Raw genomic sequence first — 27,301 nt, forward strand, 5'->3', positions numbered from 1 at the left:
AGACCTCACAGTGTCAGACACGGAGTGAATTACACTGTAGTGTTTAAAAACACAGTGAGCTGACACAGCAGGTGAGAGCTCACAGTTTTGGACATGGAGTGAATTACACTGTTGTTTTTTTAAACACAGTGAGCTGACAAACCATTGGAGAGCTGACAATGTTGGGCACGGAGTGAATTACACTGAAGTGTTTATAAACCCAGTGAGCTGACACACCAGGGGAGAGCTCACAGTGTCGGACACGGAGTGAATTACACTGAAGTGCTAATAAACACAATGAACTGACACACGAGGGGAGAGTACACAGTGTTGGACACGGAGTGAATTACGCTGAAATGTTTATAAACACAGTGAGCTGACACACCAGGGGAGAGCTCACAGTGTCAGACACGGAGTGTATTACACTGTAGTGTTTAAAAACACAGAGAGCTGACACACCAGGGGAGAGCTCACAGTTTTGGACATGGAGTGAATTACACTGTAGTGCTTAAAAACACAGTGAGCTGACACACCAGGGGAGAGCTCACAGTTTTGGACATGGAGTGAATTACACCGAAGTGTTTATAAACACAGTGAGCTGACACACCAGGGGAGAGCTCACAGTGTTGGACACGGAGTGAATGACACTAAAGGGTTTATAAATACAGTGAGCAAACACTCCAGGGGGTAGCTCACAGTGTTGGACACGGTGTGAATTACACTGAAGTGTTTATAAACACAGTGAGCTGTCACACCAGGGGAGATCTCACATTGTTGGACACGGAGTGAATTACACTGAAGTGTTTATAAACACAGTGAGCTGACACACCAGGGGAGAGCTCATAGTGTTGGAAATGTAGTGATTTACACTGAAGTGTTTATAAACACAGTGAGCTGACACACCAGGGGAGAGCTCACAGTGTCGTACACGGAGTGAATTACACTGAAGTGTTTATAAACACAGTGAGCTGACACACCAGGTGAGAGCTCACAATGTTGGACAAGGAGTGAATTGCACTGAAGTGTTTATAAACACAGTGAGCTGACACACCCGGGGAGAGCTGACCGTGCTGGACACGGAGTGAATTACACTGAAGTGTATAAAAACACAGGGACATGACACATCAGGGGAGAGCTGACCATGTTGGACACGGAGTGAATTACACTGAAATTTTTATAAACACAGTGAGCGGACACACCAGGGGAGACCTCAGAGCGTCGGAAACGGGGTGAATTACACCGAAGTGTTTATAAACACAGTGAGGTTACACACCAGGGGAGAGCTGACAGTGTTGGGCATGGTGTGACTTGCACTGAAGTGTTTATAAACACAGTGAGCTGACACATCAAGCGAGAGCTCACAGTGTTGGACACGGAGTGAATTACACTGAAGTGTTTAAAAACACAGTGAGCTGACATAACAGGGGAGAGCTCAAAGTGTTGGACACGGAGTGAATTACACTGAAGTGTTTAAAAACACAGTGAGCTGACATACCAGGTGAGAGCTCACAATGTTCGACAAGGAGTGAATTGCACTGAAGTGTTTATAAACACAGTGAGCTGACACACCCGGGGAGAGCTGACCGTGTTGGACACGGAGTGAATTAAACTGAAGTGTTTAAAAACACAGGGACATGACACATCAGGGGAGAGCTGACCATGTTGGACACGGAGTGATTTACACTGAAGTGTTTATAAACACAATGAGCTGACACACCAGGGGAGAGCTCACAGTGTCGGAAACGGAGTGAATTACACTGAAGTGTTTAAAAATACAGTGAGCTGACACACCAGGTGAAAGCTCACAGTGTTGGGCACGGAGTGAATTACACTGACATTTTTATAAACACAGTGAGCTGACACACCAGGGGAGACCTCACAGTGTCGGAAACGGAGTGAATTACACCGAAGTGTTTATAAACACAGTGAGCTTACACACCAGGGGAGAGCTGACAGTGTTGAGCATGGTGTGAATTACACTGAAGTGTTTATAAACACAGTGAGCTGACACACCAAAGGAGAGCTCACATTGTTGGACACGGTGTGAATTAAACTGAAGTGTTTATAAACACAGTGAGCTGACACACCAGGGGAGAGCTCAAAGTGTTGGACACGGAGTGAAATACACTGAAGTGTTTATAAACACAGTGAGCTGACACTCCAGGGGGGAGCTCACAGTGTTGGACATGGTGTGAATTGCACTGAAATGTTTATAAACACAGTGAGCTGCCACACCAGGGGAGATCTCACAGTGTTGGACACGAAGTGAATTACACTGAAGTGTTTATAAACACAGTGAGCAGACACACCAAGGGAGAGCTCACAGTGTTGGACACGGAGTGAATTACACTGAAGTGTTTACAAACACATTGAGGTGGCACACCAGGGGAGAGCTCACAGTGTCAGACACGGAGTGAATTACACTGCAGTGTTTAAAAACACAGTGAGCTGACACACCAGGGGAGAGCTCACAGTTTTGGACATGGAGTGAATTACACCGAAGTGTTTACAAACACAGTGAGCTGACACACCAGGGGAGAGCTGACAGTGTTGGACATGGAGTGAATTACACTGAAGTGTTTATAAACACAGTGAGCTGACACTCCAGGGGGGAGCTCACAGTGTTGGACACGGTGTGAATTACACTGAAGTGTTTATAAACACAGTGAGCTGACACACCAGGGGAAAGCTCATAGTGTTGGAAATGGAGTGATTTACACTGAAGTGTTTAGAAACACAGTGAGCTGACACACCCGGGGAGATCTCACTTTGTCGGACACGGACTGAATTAAACTGAACTGTTTATAAACACAGTGAGCTGACACACCAGGGGAGAGCTGACAATGTTGGGCACGGTGTGAATTACACTGAAGTGTTTATAAACACAGTGAGCAGACACACCAAGGGAGAGCTCGCAGTGTTGGACACGGAGTGAATTACACTGAAGTGTTTATAAACCCAGTGAGCTGACACACCAGTGGAGAGCTCACAGTGTCGGACACGGAGTGAATTACACTGAAGTGTTTATAAACACAGTGAGCTGACACTTCAGGGGGGAGCTCACAGTGTTGGACACGGAGTGAATTACACTGAAGTTTTTATAAACACAGTGAGCTGACACACCAGGGGAGAGCTCACAGTGTTGGACACGGAGTGAATTACACTGAAATGTTTATAAACACAGAGAGCTGACACACGAGGGGAGAGCTCACAGTGTTGGACACGGAGTGAATTACACTGAAATGTTTATAAACACAGAGAGCTGACACTTCAGGGGGGAGCTCACAGTGTTGGACAGCGAGTGAATTACAATGAAGTGTTTATAAACACAGTGAGCTGACACACCAGGTGAGAGCTCACAGTGTTGGACATGGAGTGAATTACAATGAAGTGTTTATAAACACAGTGAGCTGACACACCAGACGAGAGCTCACAGTGTTGGACACGGAGTGAATTACACTGAAGTGTTTATAAACACAGTGAGCTGACACACCAGGGGAGAGCTCACAGTGTTGGACACCGAGTGAATTACACTGAAGTGTTTAAAAACACAGGGACATGACACACCAGGGAAGTGCTGACAGTGTTGGACACGGAGTGAATTACACTGATGTGTTTATAAACACAATGAACTGACACACGAGGGGAGAGTACACAGTGTTGGACACGGAGTGAATTACGCTGAAGTGTTTATAAACACAGTGAGCTGACACACCAGGGGAGACCTCACAGTGTCAGACACGGAGTGAATTACACTGTAGTGTTTAAAAACACAGTGAGCTGACACACCAGGTGAGAGCTCACAGTTTTGGACATGGAGTGAATTACACTGTAGTGTTTAAAAACACAGTGAGCTGACACACCAGGGGAGAGCTCACAATTTTAGACATGGAGAGAATTACACCGAAATGTTTATAAACACAGTGAGCTGACACACCAGGGGAGAGCTCACAGTGTTGGACACGGAGTGAATTACACTAAAGGGTTTATAAATACAGTGAGCTGACACACCAGGGGAGAGCTCACAGTATTGGACACGGAGTGAATTACACTGAAGTGTTTATAATCAGAGTAAGCTGACACACCAGGGGAGAGCTCAAAGTGTTGGACACGGAGTCAATTACACTGAAGTGTTTATAAACACAGTGAGCAAACACTCCAGGGGGGAGCTCACCGTGTTGGACACGGTGTGAATTACACTGAAGTGTTTATAAACACAGTGAGCTGCCACACCAGGGGAGATCTCGCATTGTTTGACACGGAGTGAATTACACTGAAGTGTTTATAAACACAGTGAGCTGACACACCAGGGGAGAGCTCATAGTGTTGGAAATGGAGTGATTTACACTGAAGTGTTTATAAAGACAGTGAGCTGACACACCAGGGGAGAGCTCACAGTGTCGGACACGGAGTGAATAACACTGAAGTGTTTATAAGCACAGTGAGCTGACACACCAGGTGAGAGCTCACAATGTTGGACAAGGAGTGAATTGCACTGAAGTGTTTATAAACACAGTGAGCTGACACACCCAGGGAGAGCTGACCGTGTTGGACACGGAGTGAATTACACGGAAGTGTATAAAAACACAGGGACATGACACATCAGGGGAGAGCTGACCATGTTGGACACGGAGTGAATTACACTGAAGTGTTTATAAACACAATGAACTGACACACCAGGGGAGAGTACACAGTGTCGGAAACGGAGTGAATCACACTGAAGTGTCTATAAACACAGTGAGCTGACACACCAAGGGAGAGCTCACAGTGCTGGACACGGAGTGAATTACACTGAAGTGTTTATAAACACAGTGAGCTGACATACCAGGGGAGAGCTCAAAGTGTTGGACACGGAGTGAATTACACTGAAGTGATTATAAACACATTGAGCTGACACACCAGGTGAGAGCTGACAGTGTTGGGCATGGTGTGAATTGCACTGAAGTGTTTATAAACACAGTGAGCTGACACATCAAGCGAGATCTCACAGTGTTGGACAAGGAGTGAATTACACTGAAGCGTTTAAAAACACAGTGAGCTGACATACCAGGGGAGAGCTCAAAGTGTTGGACACGGAGTGAATTACACTGAAGTGTTTATAAACACAGTGAGCTGACATTCCAGGTGAGAGCTCACAATGTTCGACAAGGAGTGAATTGCACTGAAGTGTTTATAAACACAGTGAGCTGACACACCCGGGGAGAGCTGACCGTGTTGGTCACGGAGGGAATTAAACTGAAGTGTTTAAAAACACAGGGACATGACACATCAGGGGAGAGCTGACCATGTTGGACACGGAGTGATTTACACTGAAGTGTTTATAAACACAATGAGCTGACACACCAGGGGAGAGCTCACAGTGTCGGAAACGGAGTGAATTACACTGAAGTGTTTATAAACACAGTGAGCTGACACACCAGGTGAAAGCTCACAGTGTTGGGCACGGAGTGAATTACACTGACATTTTTATAAACACAGTGAGCTGACACACCAGGGGAGACCTCACAGTGTCGGAAACGGAGTGAATTACACCGAAGTGTTTATAAACACAGTGAGCTTACACACCAGGGAAGAGCTGACAGTGTTGTGCATGGTGTGAATTACACTGAAGTGTTTATAAACACAGTGAGCTGACACACCAAAGGAGAGCTCACATTGTTGGACACGGAGTGAATTACACTGAAGTGTTTATAAACACAGTGAGCTGACACACCAGGGGAGAGCTCAAAGTGTTGGACACAGAGTGAAATACACTGAAGTGTTTATAAACACAGTGAGCTGACACTCCAGGGGAGAGCTGACAGTGTTGGACATGGTGTGAATTACACTGAAGTGTTTATAAACACAGTGAGCTGCCACACCAGGGGAGATCTCACAGTGTTGGACACGAAGTGAATTACACTGAAGTGTTTATAAACACAGTGAGCAGACACACCAAGGGAGAGCTCACAGTGTTGGACACGGAGTGAATTACACTGAAGTGTTTATAAACACATTGAGGTGGCACACCAGGGGAGAGCTCACAGTGTCAGACACGGAGTGAATTACACCGAAGTGTTTACAAACACAGTGAGCTGACACACCAGGGGAGAGCTGACAGTGTTGGACATGGAGTGAATTACACTGAAGTGTTTATAAACACAGTGAGCTGACACTCCAGGGGGGAGCTCACAGTGTTGGACACGGTGTGAATTACACTGAAGTGTTTATAAACACAGTGAGCTGACACACCAGGGGAAAGCTCATAGTGTTGGAAATGGAGTGATTTACACTGAAGTGTTTAGAAACACAGTGAGCTGACACACCAGGGGAGATCTCACTTTGTCGGACACGGTCTGAATTAAACTGAACTGTTTATAAACACAGTGAGCTGACACACCAGGGGAGAGCTGACAATGTTGGGCACGGTGTGAATTACACTGAAGTGTTTATAAACACAGTGAGCAGACACACCAAGGGAGAGCTCACAGTGTTGGACACGGAGTGAATTACACTGAAGTGTTTATAAACCCAGTGAGCTGACACACCAGTGGAGAGCTCACAGTGTCGGACACGGAGTGAATTACACTGAAGTGTTTATAAACACAGTGAGCTGACACACCAGGGGAGAGCTCACAGTGTTGGACACGGAGTGAATTACACTGGAATGTTTATAAACACAGAGAGCTGACACACGAGGGGAGAGCGCACAGTGTTGGACATGGAGTGAATTACACTGAAGTGTTTATAAACACAGTGAGCTGACACACCAGACGAGAGCTCACAGTGTTGGACACGGAGTGAATTACACTGAAGTGTTTATAAACACAGTGAGCTGACACACCAGGGGAGAGCTCACAGTGTTGGACACCGAGTGAATTACACTGAAGTGTTTAAAAACACAATGAACTGACACACGAGGGGAGAGTACACAGTGTTGGACACGGAGTGAATTACGCTGAAGTGTTTATAAACACAGTGAGCTGACACACCAGGGGAGACCTCACAGTGTCAGACACGGAGTGAATTACACTGTAGTGTTTAAAAACACAGTGAGCTGACACACCAGGTGAGAGCTCACGGTTTTGGACATGGAGTGAATTACACTGTAGTGTTTAAAAACACAGTGAGCTGACACACCAGGGGAGAGCTCACAATTTTAGACATGGAGAGAATTACACCGAAATGTTTATAAACACAGTGAGCTGACACACCAGGGGAGAGCTCACAGTGTTGGACACGGAGTGAATTACACTAAAGGGTTTATAAATACAGTGAGCTGTCACACCAGGGGAGAGCTCACAGTATTGGACACGGAGTGAATTACACTGAAGTGTTTATAATCAGAGTAAGCTGACACACCAGGGGAGAGCTCAAAGTGTTGGACACGAAGTCAATTACACTGAAGTGTTTATAAACACAGTGAGCAAACATTCCAGGGGGGATCTCACAGTGTTGGACACGGTGTGAATTACACTGAAGTGTTTATAAACACAGTGAGCTGCCACACCAGGGGAGATCTCTCATTGTTGGACACGGAGTGAATTACACTGAAGTGTTTATAAACACAGTGAGCTGACACACCAGGGGAGAGCTCATAGTGTTGGAAATGGAGTGATTTACACTGAAGTGTTTATAAACACAGTGAGCTGACACACCAGGGGAGAGCTCACAGTGTCGGACACGGAGTGAATAACACTGAAGTGTTTATAAGCACAGTGAGCTGACACACCAGGTGAGAGCTCACAATGTTGGACAAGGAGTGAATTGCACTGAAGTGTTTATAAACACAGTGAGCTGACACACCCGGGGAGAGCTGACCGTGTTGGACACGGAGTGAATTACACTGAAGTGTATAAAAACACAGGGACATGACACTTCAGGGGAGAGCTGACCATGTTGGACACGGAGTGAATTACACTGAAGTGTTTATAAACACAATGAACTGACACACCAGGGGAGAGTACACAGTGTCGGAAACGGAGTGAATCACACTGAAGTGTTTATAAACACAGTGAGCTGACACACCAAGGGAGAGCTCACAGTGTTGGACACGGAGTGAATTACACTGAAGTGTTTATAAACACAGTGAGCTGACATACCAGGGGAGAGCTCAAAGTGTTGGACACGGAGTGAATTACACTGAAGTGTTTATAAACACATTGAGCTGACACACCAGGTGAGAGCTCACAATGTTCGACAAGGTGTGAATTGCACTGAAGTGTTTATAAACACAGTGAGCTGACACACCCAGGGAGAGCTGACCGTGTTGGACACGGAGTGAATTACACTGAAGTGTTTATAAACACAGTGAGCTGACACACCAGGGGAGAGCTCACAGTGTTGGACACGGAGTGAATTACACTGAAGTGTTTATAAACACAGTGAGCTGACACACCAGGGGAGAGCTCAAGTGTTGGACACGGAGTGAATTACACTGAAGTGTTTATAAACACAGTTAGCTGACACTCCAGGGGGGAGCTCACAGTGTTGGACACGGTGTGAATTACACTGAAGTGTTTATAAACACAGTGAGCTGACACACCAGGGGAGAGCTCATAGTGTTGGAAATGGAGTGATTTACACTGAAGTGTATAGAAACACAGTGAGCTGACAAGCCAGGTGAGATCTCACTTTGTCGGACAGGGACTGAATTAAACTGAACTGTTTATAAACACAGTGAGCTGACACACCAGGGGAGAACTGACAATGTTGGGCACGATGTGAATTACACTGAAGTGTTTATAAACACAGTGAGCAGACATACCAAGGGAGAGCTCACAGTGTTGGTCACTGAGTGAATTACACTGAAGTGTTTATAAACCCAGTGAGCTGACACACCAGTGGAGAGCTCACAGTGTCGGACACGGAGTGAATTACACTGAAGTGTTTATAAACACAGTGAGCAGACACACCAAGGGAGAGCTCACAGTGTTGGTCACTGAGTGAATTACACTGAAGTGTTTATAAACCCAGTGAGCTGACACACCAGTGGAGAGCTCACAGTGTTGGTCACTGAGTGAATTACACTGAAGTGTTTATAAACCCAGTGAGCTGACACACCAGTGGAGAGCTCACAGTGTCGGACACGGAGTGAAATACACTGAAGTGTTTGTAAACACAGTGAGCTGACACTTCAGGGGGGAGCTCACAGTGTTGGACACGGAGTGAATTACAATGAAGTTTTTATAAACACAGTGAGCTGACACACCAGACGAGAGCTCACAGTGTTGGACACGGAGTGAATTACACTGAAATGTTTATAAACACAGTGAGCTGACACACCAGGGGAGAGCTCACAGTGTTGGACACCGAGTGAATTACACTGAAGTGTTTAAAAACACAGGGACATGACACACCAGGGATAGCTGACCGTGTTGGACACGGAGTGAATTACACTGAAGTGTTTATAAACACAATGAACTGACACACAAGGGGAGAGTACACAGTGTTGGACACGGAGTGAATTACGCTGAAGTGTTTATAAACACAGTGAGCTGACACACCAGGGGAGAGCTCACAGTGTCAGACACGGAGTGAATTACACTGTAGTGTTTAAAAACACAGTGAGCTGACACACCAGGGGAGAGCTCACAGTTTTGGACATGGAGTGAATTACACTGAAGTGTTTATAAACACAGTGAGCTGACACACCAGGGGAGAGCTCACAGTGTTGGACACGGAGTGAATTACACTAAAGGGTTTATAAATACAGTGAGCTGACACACCAGGGGAGAGCTCACAGTATTGGACACGGAGTGAATTACACTGAAGTGTTTATAAACAGAGTGAGCTGACACACCGGGGGAGAGCTCAAAGTGTTGGACACGGAGTCAATTACACTGAAGTGTTTATAAACACAGTGAGCAAACACTCCAGGGGGGAGCTCACAGTGTTGGACACGCTGTGAATTACACTGAAGTGTTGATAAACACAGTGAGCTGCCACACCAGGGGAGATCTCACATTGTTGGACACGGGCTGAATTACACTGAAGTGTATATAAACACAGTGAGCTGACACACCAGGGGAGAGCTCATAGTGTTGGAAATGGAGTGATTTACACTGAAGTGTTTATAAACACAGTGAGCTGACACACCAGGGGAGAGCTCACAGTGTCGGACACGGAGTGAATTTCACTGAACTGTTTATAAACACAGTGAGCTGACACACAAGGTGAGAGCTCACAATGTTGGACAAGGAGTGAATTGCACTGAAGTGTTTATAAACACAGTGAGCTGACACACCAGGGGGAGCTGACCGTGTTGGACACGGAATGAATTACACTGAAGTGTCTAAAAACACAGGGACAGGACACATCAGGGGAGAGCTGACCATGTTGGACACGGAGTGAATTACACTGAAGTGTTTATAAACACAATGAACTGACACACCAGGGGAGAGTACACAGTGTCGGAAACGGAGTGAATTACACTGAAGTGTTTATAAACACAGTGAGCTTACACACCAGGGGAGAGCTGACAGTGATGGGCATGTTGTGAATTACTCTGAAATGTTTATAAACACAGTGAGCTGACACACCAAGGGAGAGCTCACAGTGTTGGACACGGAGTGAATTACACTGAAGTGCTTATAAACACAGTGAGCTGACATACCAGGGGAGAGCTCAAAGTGTTAGACACGGAGTGAATTACACTGAAGTGTTTATAAACACATTGAGCTGACACAGCAGGTGAGAGCTCACAATGTTCGACAAGGAGTGAATTGCACTGAAGTGTTTATAAACACAGTGAGCTGACACACCCGGGGAGAGCTGACCGTGTTGGACACGGAGTGAATTACACTGAAGTGTTTAAAAACAAAGGGACATGACACATCAGGGGAGAGCTGACCATGTTGGACACGGAGTGATTTTCACTGAAGTGTTTATAAACACAATGAGCTGACACACCAGGGGAGAGTACACAGTGTTGGACACGGAGTGAATAACACTGAAGTGTTTATAAGCACAGTGAGCTGACACACCAGGGGAGAGCTCACAGTGTTGGACACCGAGTGAATTACACTGAAGTGTTTAAAAACACAGGGACATGACACACCAGGGATAGCTGACCGTGTTGGACACGGAGTGAATTACACTGAAGTGTTTATAAACACAATGAACTGACACACAAGGGGAGAGTACACAGTGTTGGACACGGAGTGAATTACGCTGAAGTGTTTATAAACACAGTGAGCTGACACACCAGGGGAGAGCTCACAGTGTCAGACACGGAGTGAATTACACTGTAGTGTTTAAAAACACAGTGAGCTGACACACCAGGGGAGAGCTCACAGTTTTGGACATGGAGTGAATTACACTGAAGTGTTTATAAACACAGTGAGCTGACACACCAGGGGAGAGCTCACAGTGTTGGACACGGAGTGAATTACACTAAATGGTTTATAAATACAGTGAGCTGACACACCAGGGGAGAGCTCACAGTATTGGACACGGAGTGAATTACACTGAAGTGTTTATAAACAGAGTGAGCTGACACACCGGGGGAGAGCTCAAAGTGTTGGACACGGAGTCAATTACACTGAAGTGTTTATAAACACAGTGAGCAAACACTCCAGGGGGGAGCTCACAGTGTTGGACACGCTGTGAATTACACTGAAGTGTTGATAAACACAGTGAGCTGCCACACCAGGGGAGATCTCACATTGTTGGACACGGGCTGAATTACACTGAAGTGTATATAAACACAGTGAGCTGACACACCAGGGGAGAGCTCATAGTGTTGGAAATGGAGTGATTTACACTGAAGTGTTTATAAACACAGTGAGCTGACACACCAGGGGAGAGCTCACAGTGTCGGACACGGAGTGAATTTCACTGAACTGTTTATAAACACAGTGAGCTGACACACAAGGTGAGAGCTCACAATGTTGGACAAGGAGTGAATTGCACTGAAGTGTTTATAAACACAGTGAGCTGACACACCAGGGGGAGCTGACCGTGTTGGACACGGAATGAATTACACTGAAGTGTCTAAAAACACAGGGACAGGACACATCAGGGGAGAGCTGACCATGTTGGACACGGAGTGAATTACACTGAAGTGTTTATAAACACAATGAACTGACACACCAGGGGAGAGTACACAGTGTCGGAAACGGAGTGAATTACACTGAAGTGTTTATAAACACAGTGAGCTTACACACCAGGGGAGAGCTGACAGTGATGGGCATGTTGTGAATTACTCTGAAATGTTTATAAACACAGTGAGCTGACACACCAAGGGAGAGCTCACAGTGTTGGACACGGAGTGAATTACACTGAAGTGCTTATAAACACAGTGAGCTGACATACCAGGGGAGAGCTCAAAGTGTTAGACACGGAGTGAATTACACTGAAGTGTTTATAAACACATTGAGCTGACACAGCAGGTGAGAGCTCACAATGTTCGACAAGGAGTGAATTGCACTGAAGTGTTTATAAACACAGTGAGCTGACACACCCGGGGAGAGCTGACCGTGTTGGACACGGAGTGAATTAAACTGAAGTGTTTAAAAACACAGGGACATGACACATCAGGGGAGAGCTGACCATGTTGGACACGGAGTGATTTTCACTGAAGTGTTTATAAACACAATGAGCTGACACACCAGGGGAGAGTACACAGTGTTGGACACGGAGTGAATTGCACTGAAGTGTTTATAAACACAGTGAGCTGACACACCAGGTGAAAGCTCACATTGTTGGGCACGGAGTGAATTACACTGAAATTTTTATAAACACAGTGAGCTGACACACCAGGGGAGACCTCACAGTGTCGGAAACGGAGTGAATTACACCGAAGTGTTTATAAACACAGTGAGTTTACACACCAGGGGAGAGCTGACAGTGTTGGGCATGGTGTGAATTACACTGAAGTGTTTATAAACACAGTGAGCTGACACACCAAGGGAGAGCTCACAGTGTTGGACACGGAGTGAATTACACTGAAGTGTTTATAAACACAGTGAGCTGACGCACCAGGGGAGAGCTCAAAGTGTTGGACACGGAGTGAATTACACTGAAGTGTTTATAAACACAGTGAGCTGACACACCAAGGGAGAGCTCACAGTGTTGGACACGGAGTGAATTACACTGAAGTGTTTATAAACACAGTGAGCTGACACACCAGGGGAGAGCTCACAGTGTTGGACACGGAGTGAATTACACTGAAGTGTTTATAAACACAGTGAGCTGACGCACCAGGGGAGAGCTCAAAGTGTTGGACACGGAGTGAATTACACTGAAGTGTTTATAAACACAGTTAGCTGACACACCAAGGGAGAGCTCACAGTGTTGGACACTGTGTGAATTAAACTGAAGTGTTTATAAACACAGTGAGCTGCCGCACCAGGGGAGATCTCACAGTGTTAGACACGGAGTGAATTACACTTAAGTGTTTGTAAACACCGTGAGCTGACACACCAGGGGAGAGCTCATAGTGTTGGAAATGGAGTGATTTACACTGAAGTGTTTTGAAACACAGTGAGCTGAAACACCAGGGGAGATCTCACTTTGTCTGACACGGACTGAATGAAACTGAACTGTTTATAAACACAGTGAGCTGACACACCAGGGGAGAGCTGACAATGTTGGGCACGGGGTGAATTACACTGAAGTGTTTATAAACACAGTGAGCAGACACACCAAGGGAGAGCTCACAGTGTTGGACACGGAGTGAATTACACTGAAGTGTTTATAAACACAGTGAGCTGACACACCAGAGGAGAGCTCACAGTGTTGGACACGGAGTGAATTACACTGAAGTGTTTATAAACACAATGAGCTGACACACGAGGGGAGAGTACACAGTGTTGGACACGGAGTGAATTACGCTGAAGTGTTTATAAACACAGTTAGCTGACACACCAGGGGAGAGCTCCCAAGGACGGACACGGAGTGAATTACACTGAAGTGTTTATAAGCACATTGAGGTGGCACACCAGGGGAGAGCTCACAGTGTTGGACACGGAGTGAATTACACTGAAGTGTTTAATACCACAGTGAGCTGACACTCCAGGGGAGAGCCCGCAGTGTTGGACACGGAGTGAATTTCACCGAAGTGTTTATATACACAGTGAGCTGACACACCAGCGGAGAGCACACAGTGTTGGATACGGAGAGAATTACACTGAAGGGTTTATCAACACAGTGAGCTGACACACCAGGGGAGTGCTCATAGTAATGGACATGGAGTGAATTACATCGAAGTGTTTATAAACACAGTGAGCTGACACTACAGGGGGGAGCTCACAGTGTCGGACACGGAGTGAATTACACTGTAGTGTTTATAAACACAGTGAGCTGACACACCAGGGTGAGCTCACAGTGTTGGACACGGAGTGAATTACACTGAAGTATTTATAAATACAGAGAGCTGACACACCAGGGGAGAGCTCACAGTGTTGGACACGGAGTGAATTACACTGAAGTGTTTATAAACATAGTGAGCTGACACACCAGACGAGAGCTCACAGTGTTGGACACGGAGTGAATTACACTGAAGTGTTTATAATCACAGTGAGCTGAAACACCAGGGGAGATCTCACAGTGTTGGACACCGAATGAATTACACTGAAGTGTTTAAAAACACAGGGACATGACACACCAGGCAAGAGCTGACCGTGTTGGACACGGAGTGAATTACACTGAAGTGTTTATAAACACAGTGAACTGACACACCAGGGGAGAGCTACCAAGGACGGACACGGAGTGAATTACACTGAAGTGTTTAAAAACACAGTGAGGTGGCACACAAGGGGAGAGCTCACAGTGTCAGACACGGAGTGAATTACACTGTAGCATTTATAAACACAGTGAGCTGACACACCAGGGGAGAGCTCACAGTCTTGGACACGTAGTGAATTACACCGAAGTGTTTATAAACACAGTGAGCTGACACACCAGGGAAGAGCTGACAGTGTTGGACATGAAGTGAATTACACTGAAATGTTTTTAATCACTGTGAGCTGACACACCAGTGGAGAGCTCACAGTGTTGGACACGGAGTGAATTACACTGAAGGGTTTATAAACACAGTGAGCTGACACACCAGGGGTGAGCTCACAGTAATGGACACGGAGTGAATTATACTGAAGTGTTTGTAAGCACAGTGAGCTGACACACCAGGGGAGAGCTCACAGTGTCGGACACGGAGTGAATTACACTGAATTGTTTATAAAAACAGAGAGCTGACACACTAGGTGAGAACTCACAGTGTTGGACACGGGGTGAATTACATTAAAGTGTTGATAAACACAGTGAGCTGACACACCAGGTGAGAGCTCACAATGTTGGACACGGAGTGAATTGCACTGAAGTGTTTAAAAACACAGTGAGCTGACACACCCGGGGAGGGCTGACCGTGTTGGACACGGAGTGAATTACACTGAAGTGTTTAAAAACACAGGGACATGACACATCAGAGGAGAGCTGACCGTGTTGGACATGGAGTGAATTACACTGCAGTGTTTATAAACACAATGAGCTGACACACCAGGGGAGAGTACACAGTGATGGACACGGAGTGAATTACACTGAAGTGTTTAAAACCACAGTGAGCTGACACACCAGCGGAGAGCACACAGTGTTGGACACGGAGTGAATTACACTGAAGGGTTTATCAACACAGTGAGCTGACGCACCAGGGGAGAGCTCACAATGTTGGACACGGAGTGAATTGCACTGAAGTGTTTATAAACACAGTGAGCTGAAACACCAGGGGAGTTCTCACTTTGTCGGACACGGACTGAATGAAACTGAACTGGTTGTTAACAAAGTGAGCTGACACACCAGCGGAGAGCACACAGTGTTGGACACGGAGTGAATTACACTGAAGTGTTTATAAACAAAGTGAGCAGACACACCAAGGGAGAGCTCACAGTGTTGGACACGGAGTGAATTACACTGAAGTGTTTATAAACACAGTGAGCTGACACACCAGAGGAGAGCTCACAGTGTTGGACACCGAATGAATTACACTGAAGTGTTAAAAAACACAGGGACATGACACACCAGGGAAGAGCTGACCGTGTTGGACACGGAGTGAATTACACTGAAGTATTTATAAACACAATGAGCTGGCACACGAGGGGAGAGTACACATTGTTGGACACGGAGTGAATTACACTGAAGTGTTTATAAACACAGTGAGCTGACACACCAGCGGAGAGCACACAGTGTTGGACACGGAGTGAATTACACTGAAGGGTTTATCAACACAGTGAGCTGACACACCCGGGGAGAGCAGACCGTGTTGGACACGGAGTGAATTACGCTGAAGTGTATCAAAACACAGGGACATGACACATCAGGGGAGAGCTGACCATGTTGGACACGGAGTGAATTGCACTGAAGTGTTTATAAACACAATGAACTGACACACCAGCGGAGAGCACACAGTGTTGGACACGGAGTGAATTACACTGAAGGGTTTATCAACACAGTGAGCTGACGCACCAGGGGAGAGCTCACAATGTTGGACACGGAGTGAATTGCACTGAAGTGTTTATAAACACAGTGAGCTGACACACCAGGGGAGAGCTGACCGTGTTGTACATGGAGTGAACTACACTGAAGTGTTTATAAACACAATGAGCTGAGAAACCAGGGGAGAGTACACAGCGTTGGACACGGAGCGAATTAAACTGAAGTGTTTATAAACACAGTGAGCTGACACATCAGGGGAGAGCTCACAGTGTTGGACACGGAGTGAATTACACTGAATTGTTTATAAACACAGTGAGCTGACACACCAGAGGAGAGCTCACAGTGTTGGACACAGAGTGAATAACACTGAAGTGTTTATAAACACAGAGAGCTGACACAACAGGGGAGAGCTCACAATGCTGGACACGGAGTGAATTACACTGAATTGTTTAGAAGCACAGTGAATTAACACACCAGTGGAGAGCTCACAGTGTTTTACAGGGAGTGACTTATATAGAAGTGTTTATAAACACCATTACCTGTCCCAGTAGGGGAGAGCTCACAGTGTTAGTCACTGTGTGAATTACACTGAACGATTTATTAACACTGTGAGCTGACACACCAGGGGAGAGAGCACAGTGTCGGATATGGAGTGATTAACACTGAAGTGTTTTTAAACACAGTGAGCTGACGCACCAGGGGAGATCTCCCAAGGATGAACACGGAGTGAATTACACTGAAGTGTTTATAAACACAGTGAGGTTGCACACCAGGGGAGAGCTCACAGTGTCAGACACGGAGAGAATTACACTGTAGTGTATATAAACACAGTGAGCTGACACACCAGGGGAGAGCTCACAGTGTTGGACACGGAGTGAATTACACCGAAGTGTTTATAAACACTGTGAGCTGACACAGCAGTGGAGAGCTCACAGTGTTGGACACGGAGTGAATTACACTGAAATGTTTTTAATCACTGTGAGCTGACACACCAGGGGAGAGCTCATAGTGTTGGACACGGAGTGAATTACACTGAAGTGTTTGAAACCACAGTGAGCTGACACACCAGCGGAGAGCACACAGTGTTGGACACGGAGTGAATTACACTGAAATGTTTTTAATCACTTGAGCTGACACACCAGGGGAGAGCTCACAGTGTTGGACACGGAGTGAATTACACTGACGTGTTTAAAAACACAGTGACATGACACACCAGGGGAGAGCTGACCGTGTTGGACACGGAGTGAATTACAATGAAGTGTTTATAAACACAATGAGCTGACACACCAGGTGAGAGCACACAGTGTTGGACACGGAGTGAATTACAATGAAGGGTTTATAAACATAGTGAGCTGACACACCAGGGGAGAGCTCAGAATGTTGGACATGGAGTGAATTGTACTGAAGTGTTTATAAAAACAGTGAGCTGACACACCAGGGGAGAGCTGACCGTGTTGGACACGGAGTGAATTACACTGAAGTGTTTAAAAGCACAGGGAGCTGACACACCAGGGGAGAGTACACAGTGCCATACACGGAGCAAATTAAACTGAAGTGTTTATAAACACAGTGAGCTGACATATCAGGGGAGAGCACACAGTGTTTGACACGGAGTGAATTACACTGAAGTGTTTATAAACAGTGAGCTGACACACCAGGGGAGATCTCACTTTGTCGGACACGGAGTGAATTAAACTGAAGTGTTTATAAACACAGTGAGCTGACACACCAGGGGAGAGCTGACAATGTTGGGCACGGTGTGAATTACACTGAAGTGTTTACAGACACAGTGAGCAGACACACCAATGGAGAGCTCACAGTGTTGGACACGTAGTGAATTACACTGAAGTGTTTATAAACACTTGAGCTGACACACCAGGGGAGAGCTCGCAGTGTCGGACACGGAGTGAATTACACTGAAGTGTTTATAAACACAATGAGCTGACACTCCAGGGGGGAGCTCACAGTGTTGGACACGGAGTGAATTACATTGAATTGTTTATAAACACAGTGAGCTGACACACCAGGGGAGAGCTCACAGTGTTGGACACAGAGTGAATTACACTGAAGTGTTTATAAACACAGAGAGCTGACACAATCGTGGACAGCTCACAGTGCTGGTGACGGAGTGAATTACACTGAATTGTTTATAAACACAGTGAACTCACACACCAGTGGAGAGCTCACTGTGTTTTACAGGGAGTGACTTAAACAATTTATTAACACTGTGAGCTGACACACCAGGGGAGAGAGCACAGAGTCGGATACATCGTGAATTACACTGAAGTGTTTAGAAACACAGTGAGCTGACACACCAGGGGAGAGGTCCCAAGGACGGACATGGAGTGAATTACACTGAAGTGTTTAAGAACACAGTGAGGTGGCACACCAGGGGAGAGCTCACAGTGTCAGACACGGAGTGAATTACACTGAAGTGTTTATAAACACAGTGAGCTGACACACCAGGGGAGAGCCCACAGTGTTGGACACGGATTGAATTACATCGAAGTGTATTTAAACACAGTGAGCTGACACCCCAGGGGGAGCTCACAGTGTTGGACACGGAGTGAATTGCACTGAAAGGTTTATATACACAGTGAGCTGACACAGCAGGGGAGTGCACACAGTAATAGACACGGAGTGAATTACACTGAAGTGTTTAAAAACAAAGTGAGCTAACACACTAAGGGAGAGCACATCGTGTTGGACCCGAAGTGAATTATACTGAAGTATTTATAAGCACAGTGAGCTGACACCCCAGGTGAGTGCTCACAGTGTCGGACATGTAGTGAATTACACTGAAGTGTTTATAAAGACAGTGAGCTGACACACCAGGGGAGAGCTCACAGTGTTGGAGACGGAGTGAATTACACTGAAGGGTTAACAAACACAGTGAGCTAACACACCAGGGGAGAGCTCACAATGTTGGACGCGGAGTGAATTGCACTGAAGTGTTTATAAACACAGTAAGCTGCCAGACCAGGGGAGAGCTGACCGTGTTGGACACGGAGTGAATTACACTGAAGTGTTTATAAACACAATGTGCTGACATCCCAGGGGAGAGTACACAGTGTTGGACACGGAGCGAATTAAACTGAAGTGTTTATAAACACAGTGAGCTGACACACCACTGGAGAGCACACAGTGTTGGACACGGTGTGAATTACACTGAAGTGTTTATAAACACAGTGAGCTGACACACCAGGGGAGATCTCACAGTGTTGGACACTGAGTGAATTACACTGAAGTGTTTATAAACACAGTGAGCTGACACACCAGGGGAGATCTCATAGTGTTGGACATGGAGTGATTTACACTGAAGTGTTTATAAACACAGTGAGCTGACACACCAGGGGAGATTGCACTTTGTCGGACACGGAGTGAATTAAACTGAAATATTTATAAACACAGTGATCTTTTTTACCAGCAGAGAGCACACAGTGTCGGACACAGAGTGAATTACACTGAATTGTTTATATAAACAGTGAGCAGACACACCAGTGGGGAGATGACAGTGTTTGACATGGAATGAATTATACTGAACTGTTTATAAACACAGTGAGCTGACACACCAAGGGACAGCTCACCATGTCGGACATGGAGTAACTAAGAATATTTAAGAATGTATGTTCAAATCCGATCTCGGATTAATTGAATAAATCTGGCTTATTCAAAACTAGTATCATTAATGGTAACCATGGAGCCACTATATTGTTGTGAAAACCCATCTCTTTCACTGATGTCCTTTAGGTGAGGTAATCTGCAGTCCTTACCCGGTCTGGCCTTTCTGTGACTCCAGACACAGAGCAATGTGGTTGACCATTAACTGCCCTCTGAAATGGCCCATAAAGGAACTCAGTTGTATAACGCAGCTCACCACGAATTCTCAAGGGCAATTATGGATCGGCAATAAATGCTGGCCTTGGTAGTGCTGCCCATATCCCGTAAATGAATAAAAAAGACTGCCTGTTTAAATATGACCCGTGCTGACCTTCGATTTATCAGTTCTGGTCCCTCCCTCACCCTCTGGCTCGCAGCCTCCACCCCTTTGTAGATATTGATCACCGTGCCAGATGCCTACCCTTTGCCCAATGAATGCTCTTGGACAGAGCAATGGTAAAGAAAGACAAACTCAGCGTTTCGTCATTGGTGGTGAAGCAAAATAGCCGTTTTCCCTCCTCTCGCCATCCGTCTTCCTGCGGGTTAAATTATTCAGCACTGCGCTATTTTGAATGAAATGACCCGGAACTGAACAAGTTGAATGTGAAAGTTGGAGAAACAAACTGGATCAGGCAGATGTTGGTGGCAGGATCAGAATATTGCAAACAAGCAAGCCGAGCAAAGAGCAGCCGGTTTCCACCATCTCTGGGCGATCGTTTGTTCCTTTACTTGTCACATTACCGCCCCGTTTTGCCCTACACCATCATCCCTTTTGTTATTCAATCACTCCAGCCCTGCACACTATCACAAACCTTCAATTTTCCCTTTCCTGTCCCCGTTTCCCTGGTTCAGCACTTGTTTAACAGCAGCTTATCACCAACATCTTCCAGTTCTGATGGCAGGTCATCGGCCTGAGACTTTAACTCTACCTCTCTCCACAGATGCTGCCTGAACTGCTGAGTCTTTCCAGCATTTCCGATTTCTGTTTCAGAATAGCTGCTGTCCTCTGCGATCCGTGATCTTATTTGAAATTGCCATAATTTTGCGATTCTTCTTGAATTTCGACATGATTTCCGCCAGGATAACAGTTTAGAAAACGCGAAACTAAATCATAATTCAAAAGAACGCTGAGTTTTAATCGTAAGGGGTTGCACCCATAACTACAGGAAGCCTAATTATCAGCAAGCAACAGACGCTTCGCCGGACAGGTCCCCGCCCACAGACTTGGTTATGCCCCCATGTTGGAAATGCAATTTTCCACCCATTTCGGTCGTTTAGGGGCATCTCCCCTTGCGCTCAGATATCATTGGAACCGGCACCTGTAGTTAATCTGGTGTTAATCAGCTGACAGGAAGTGACCAGTAGTCAATTGAAGCCCCGGCCGGATCTGCTGCTGCAGAAACAGCAATTGGTTTCAAAGGTTGAAAAATGGTTCAGTTCCTCGTAATTCCGCTCATCACCATGTTTGTGAGCACAGTTTGAATTGTGAGTCCAGGCCGCTCCACCTCAACTTCCACCCTAAAGAGGCTCCTTTAAACCCATATCTTTAAACAAGCTTTCCTTCATCTGCCCCAGTATCTCCTTATGTGTCTTGGTGTCAAAATGTGTTTGTTAATGTATATGTGCAGCGCCATCCGACGTTTTACTACGTTAAAGGTGCTATACAAATGCAAGTTGTTGATATATGTCGGTTACGACAGATTTGAGACTGTTAGAAATGATTGGGTGTCAAACAGTTCCGGCCCAAATAGGACACGTTTTAACACCGTGTGTAAAATGATCGCGTAAACTCGTACCAGCAATCTTCTGATAAGATCAAGATCAACACCGAAGTAAAACACATTATCCATTCATAAGAGCATAAGAACATAAGAAATAGGAGCAGGAGTAGGCCATATGGCCCCTCGGGCCTGTTCCGCCATGCAATAGGATCATGGCTGTTCATAATCTAGACTCACGTCCACTTCCCTGCTCTCTCCCCGAAACCCCTAATTCCCTTATCTGCTAGGAAAATGTCCATCTCCATTTTCAATGTATTTAATGTTGCAGCTTCCACAGCTCTCTGCGGAAGCAAATTCGTTAGATTTACTACCCTCTGAGTGAAGAAGTTTCTCCTCATCTCAGTTTTGAAAGGGCAACCCCTTATTCTAAGATTATGCCCCCTAGTTCTAATCTCACCCATCAGTGGAAACATCCTCACTGCATCCACCCGATCAAGCCCCCTCACAATCTTATATGTTTCGATAAGATCGCCTTTCATTCTTCTGAACTCCAATGAGTAGAGTCCCAACCTACTCAACCTTTCCTCATAGGTCAACTCCCTCATCTCGAGAATCAACCGAGTGAACCTTCTCGGAAATGCCTCGAGAAAAAGTATATCTTTTCAAAAATATGGAAACCAAAACTGCAAGCAGTATTGCAGGTGTGGCCTCACCAATACCCTGTATAACTGCAGCAAGACTTCCCTGTTTTTATGCTCCATCCCCCTTGCAATAAAAGCCAAAATTCCATTGGCCTTCCTGATCACCTGCTGCACCTGCATACGAACTTTTAGTGTTTCATTCACCAGAACCCCCAGATCTCTTTGTACTGGAGCACTTTGCAGTTTCTGTCCACTTAGAAAATAATTTGCTCTTTGATTTTTTCTGCCAAAGTGCATAACCTCACACTTTCCAACATTATATTGCATCTGCCAAATCTCTCCCCACTCACTTAGCCTCTCTATGTCCTTTTGCAGGTTTTTTATGTCCACCTCACTCACTTCTTTCCCTTCCATCTTTGTATCGTCGGCAAACTTGGATATGTTGCACACGGTCCCTTCCTACAAATCATTAACATAGATTGTAAAGAGTTGGGGTCCCAGCACTGACCCCTGCGGAACACCACTAGTTACTGATTGCCAGCCCGAGAATGAACCATTTACCCCAACTCTTTGCTTTCTGTTAGATAGCCAATCTTCCACCCATGCCAGTATATTACCCCCAATCCCGTGATTTTTTATCTTGATCAGTCATCTTTTGTGTGGAACCTTGTCAAATGCCTTTTGGAAGTCCAAATACACTACATCCACTGTTTCCCCTTTATCCACCCTGTAATTTACATCCTCAAAGAATTCGAGCAAATTTGTCAAACATGACTTCCCCTTCGTAATACCATGCTGACTCTGTCCTATTAAATTATGTTTATCCAAATGCTCTGTTACTGTTTCCTTAATAATGGACTCCAACATTTTGCCAACCACAGATGTTAGGCTAACTGGTCTATAGTTTCAAGTTTTTTGTCTACTTCCCTTCTTAAATAAGGGTGTTACATTAGCAATTTTCCAATGTGCCGGGACCTTTGCTGAGTCCAGGGAGTTCTGGAAAATGATAACCAATGCATCCACAATCCCTACTGCCATTTCTCTCAAGACCCTAAGATGTAGGCCATCAGGACAAGGGGATTAATCCGCCTTAAGTCCCATCATTTTACTGAGTAACATCTCCTTAGTGATTTTAATCGGGTTTAGCTCCTCCCCCCCCCATTGCCCCCTGCTCCGCCAAATGATCTTTAACCAGAGCAGAGACGATGGAAGACTCGGCCTGTACCTGTCTCTACCTTACACTTACTGCACGTTGTTCATCATTTTTTTCTCTCTCTGCTTTAGCAAGCTTGCCTTTCAGAAAACTGAAAAGTTAAACTCCGCTGGGTCTCTGAGCAATCTACAGTCAAAAGCAACAAGGTTCAAACCCTTGATTTAAATATTTAGCTGCCAAACCCAACGCCTTTCACACTGTGTCTGTAATATATGAACAGACGCAATGCAAAAAAAGACAAATTGGTCAATTATAATTCAACACAGAGCAACACAGAACGGAGAGAGTGGACAGAATTCATTATCTCAGCCCGCCAGACCGAGGGGCCTTTGCCTGTCCTATAACATTCCAACATTTTCATATTCTGCTGGGTGTGCTTCAAATTTTTCACAAGGGTTCTTGCTATCAACTCACTAAAAGCGGAGACGCATGATAACCGGCGATAAACACGCACTCGATGCATTGAGATCATTTGTAGAGTGATATAATCCAAAGCAGAGAAGCTATGTCAAACTTGCATCGAACATTGCTCAGACCAGATTTGGAGCAATGTGTGGAGTTATGGTCCCCATATTATAAAAGGGAATGGAGGCAATGGATAAAATGCAAGACAGATTTACAAGGATGAAACGAGAAAAGGTTTTCAGAGGATCGCTGGGGCCGATTAGGGACCAACATGGAAATCTATTGGTGGAAGCATATGACAAGGCTGAGGAAATAAATGAATACTATGTTTCAGTGCTTAACAAGGACGAGGACTTTGCAAAAGCTACATTAAAAGAGGAGGTTGGTGTGATACTGGATGAGATAAAAATAGATAAAGAGGGGGAACTGGAAAGGCTACCAGTATTTAAATTGCAGAATTCACGACCTGTGGACGGGATGCATCATATGTTGCTATGAAAGAAAGGGTTGAAAAAATGGGCGTTCTGTTTCCCTGCCCCCTTAGATACAGGGCTGGTGCCGGAGCACTGGAATATTTCAAATGTCACACCCTTGCACAAAGAAGGGGAGAACGTTAAACCTGGTAATTAAAGTAAGTCAGTTTAGCGTTGGTGGTGGAGAAGGTTTTAGAATCAATAATACGGAAGAAATTAATAGCCACTTGGACAAGAATGGAAGAATAAAGGAGAGCCAGCACAGATTTTTTAAGGGCAAAACCTGCTTCACTAGTTTGGTTGAGTTTTTTCGATGAGTTAATGAGGACAGTACAGTTGTTATTGTGTGAAGAGATTTCAAAAGGCATTTGATAAATTACCATGTACTAGGCTTGTTCGCTAAATTGAAGCCCTGCAGCATGGATACACAATCTACTAAGAGATACAACACAGAGCGTTGTGATGTATGGCTGTTTTTCGTAATGGAGGGAAGAAGGCAGTGTTTTTTTCCAGAGTTCAGAATTAGAACCATGCTGTTTTTGATATTCATTAATGATTTGGACATGGGGGTAGAGGACACAATTACGGAATTTGCAGATGAGACGAAACGTCGAAATGTAGTGAACAGTGAAGAACATAGTAAGAGGCTTCAAGTGGATATAGACACGCATTTGGAATGACTGGGCACATGGAGGATCAAATTTAATGCAGCAAAGTGTGAATTGAGATATTATGGTTGGCGGAATGAGGAGAGACAATAGCTGCTAAATTGTACAGTGTTAAAGGGGGTGCAAGAAGAGAGAGACCTTGGGATGTTTGTGTGCAATTCTTTGAACATGGCAGGGCAGATTATCACAGCAGCCAATACAGCACATGAGTCCTGGGCTTTATAAATAGAGGCACAGAGAACAATGTTATACTGAGCACAAATAAAACAATAGTTGAAGGTTCAATAATGTGCGGGCACAGATTTAAAATGGTTGGCAAAAGAACCAGAGGCGCCATGAGGGAAACCTGCTTTCCACACCAAGTGGTTAGGATTTGGAACACACGGCCTGATAGGTGGTAAAAACAGATTCAATAGTAGTTTTCACATGGAAATGGCGTAAATACTTGAAGGGGGCGATTGTCCGGATATGCGGAAAGAGCGGGGGAGCGACTAACTGATTTCTTCTTCGAAAGAGCTGTCACAGACACGAGGGGCCGAATAGCCTACTTCTGTGCTGTACTGTTCTATGATTCTACAACTGAGGAGATATACATTCTCACGACTCTCTTGGGAAACAAACGGCCTCTTGTCGAAAGGATCAAAATTAGGGTCCATCTGTATAAGAGAGTCACCAATTAATCCAATAGTTATTTCAGGGGAACAGTATTTCACCCGAGAGTGGTTAGAATGTGGAACTCGCTACTAATAGGAGTAGATGTGGAGAATAGTAGCGATGGTTTTAAGGGGAAGCTTCATAAACACATGTGGGAGAAAGGTATAGAATGTTATGCTGATAGTGTTAGATGAAGAGTGGTGGGGGGTGGAGGCTTGTCTGCACAATAAACAGCAGCATTGACCAGTTGAGCCCAATGGTCCGTTACTGTGCTGTTGATTCTATGTAATATTATTGTCACAACAAATGTTTGTTAATCTGCGTTTAATCTCGGCGGTGCATAATTCCGGACCTTAGCAATATTCATCTTGCAGTAAATTAATTAATTGGATTTCCTTTAACCAACAATGAGAGGACAGTGTTTTGGAGGTAGCTGTTTGACTTCTGCTGAAAATTGGTGGGAAGTTGGAAACAGAAAGCGGGGTAAAGAGGATGTTCTCTGATTGGTGTGACCTTAAAAGTGGTGTTCCGCAGGAAATTGTTCTCTCGTCTAAAATTTTCACGATACATATTAATGACTTGTATGATGGAATATATGTTGTGTCTCCAAGTTTACAGATGAGACTAAGTTGGCAGGGACAGTGAGTAGTACAGATAGAAGCAGAACACTAAAATGGGAGATGCAAAAAGGTGTTTCCTCTGGTGCTGTGATCAAGAACAGTGATCTGAAATTTACAATTAGAGAGAGGCCTTTGAGGAGCGAAATCAGCAATTACTCATCCGGAAGAAGTGTACTCGAAATGTTGGCGTTCTCTCCCCACAAATTTGGATTATGGGCCAAATGGAGTTTTCAGACTGAGATCGACAGACATTTGTTAGGTGAGGATGTCACGGGATATGGAGCATCGGTGGGATCTTGGAGTTGAATAGCAGATTAACCATGATTTAATTGAATGACGGAGCAGGCCCAAGGGGCAGAATGAACTGCTTGTGTTCCTAATGATCCTCTGTTCCTCAGTCTAATCTTCTATACTATTACATAACGATCAAAATGAAAAGACGCCGAATAGATAGTAATGGACAGTAATAGAAAATAATAAACTGAGCAGAAACTCCTATCCCCACCGCAGCAAAGTGATTATGTGGAGGAAATAGATTTCCGTGGAGATTCTGCTCCCTACTTGTCAGAAGCTATTTCAATATAGTACAGGTCCAGATACCATCAAACTCCATCAAACAGAAAGGTATTTTATCATCATCTGTAACCTTTAAAAGATCATCATTTCTGTGAAACCGAGGTTATTTCAAGACCTCTCTATGGCTACATTTTTCTACTTGCAATTTGAGTTTTATTTTATTAAAGGTGTTCGTGCAAAGCCCGACATCATCCTATCCTAAGGGCATGTACTCGTAATTGAAATGTGAGGCTAAACTCCAAGCTTTAGCGGATGTGTTTCCATGGCTGGGCGCAGTATAAACC

The 27,301-nt window shown here is 45.1% G+C and overlaps 1 pseudogene; it reads left to right on the forward strand.

The window, feature by feature from the left end:
* Positions 1-24,524, forward strand: part of LOC147085689 (uncharacterized) — an 89,516-nt pseudogene extending 64,992 nt beyond the window's left edge.
* The last annotated feature ends 2,777 nt before the right edge of the window (positions 24,525-27,301 follow it).

Source organism: Somniosus microcephalus, unplaced genomic scaffold (genome assembly GCF_052327205.1).
Source record: "Somniosus microcephalus isolate GS21.2 unplaced genomic scaffold, FLI_Smic_1.0 unresolved_chr8, whole genome shotgun sequence".
NCBI lineage: Eukaryota > Metazoa > Chordata > Chondrichthyes > Squaliformes > Somniosidae > Somniosus > Somniosus microcephalus.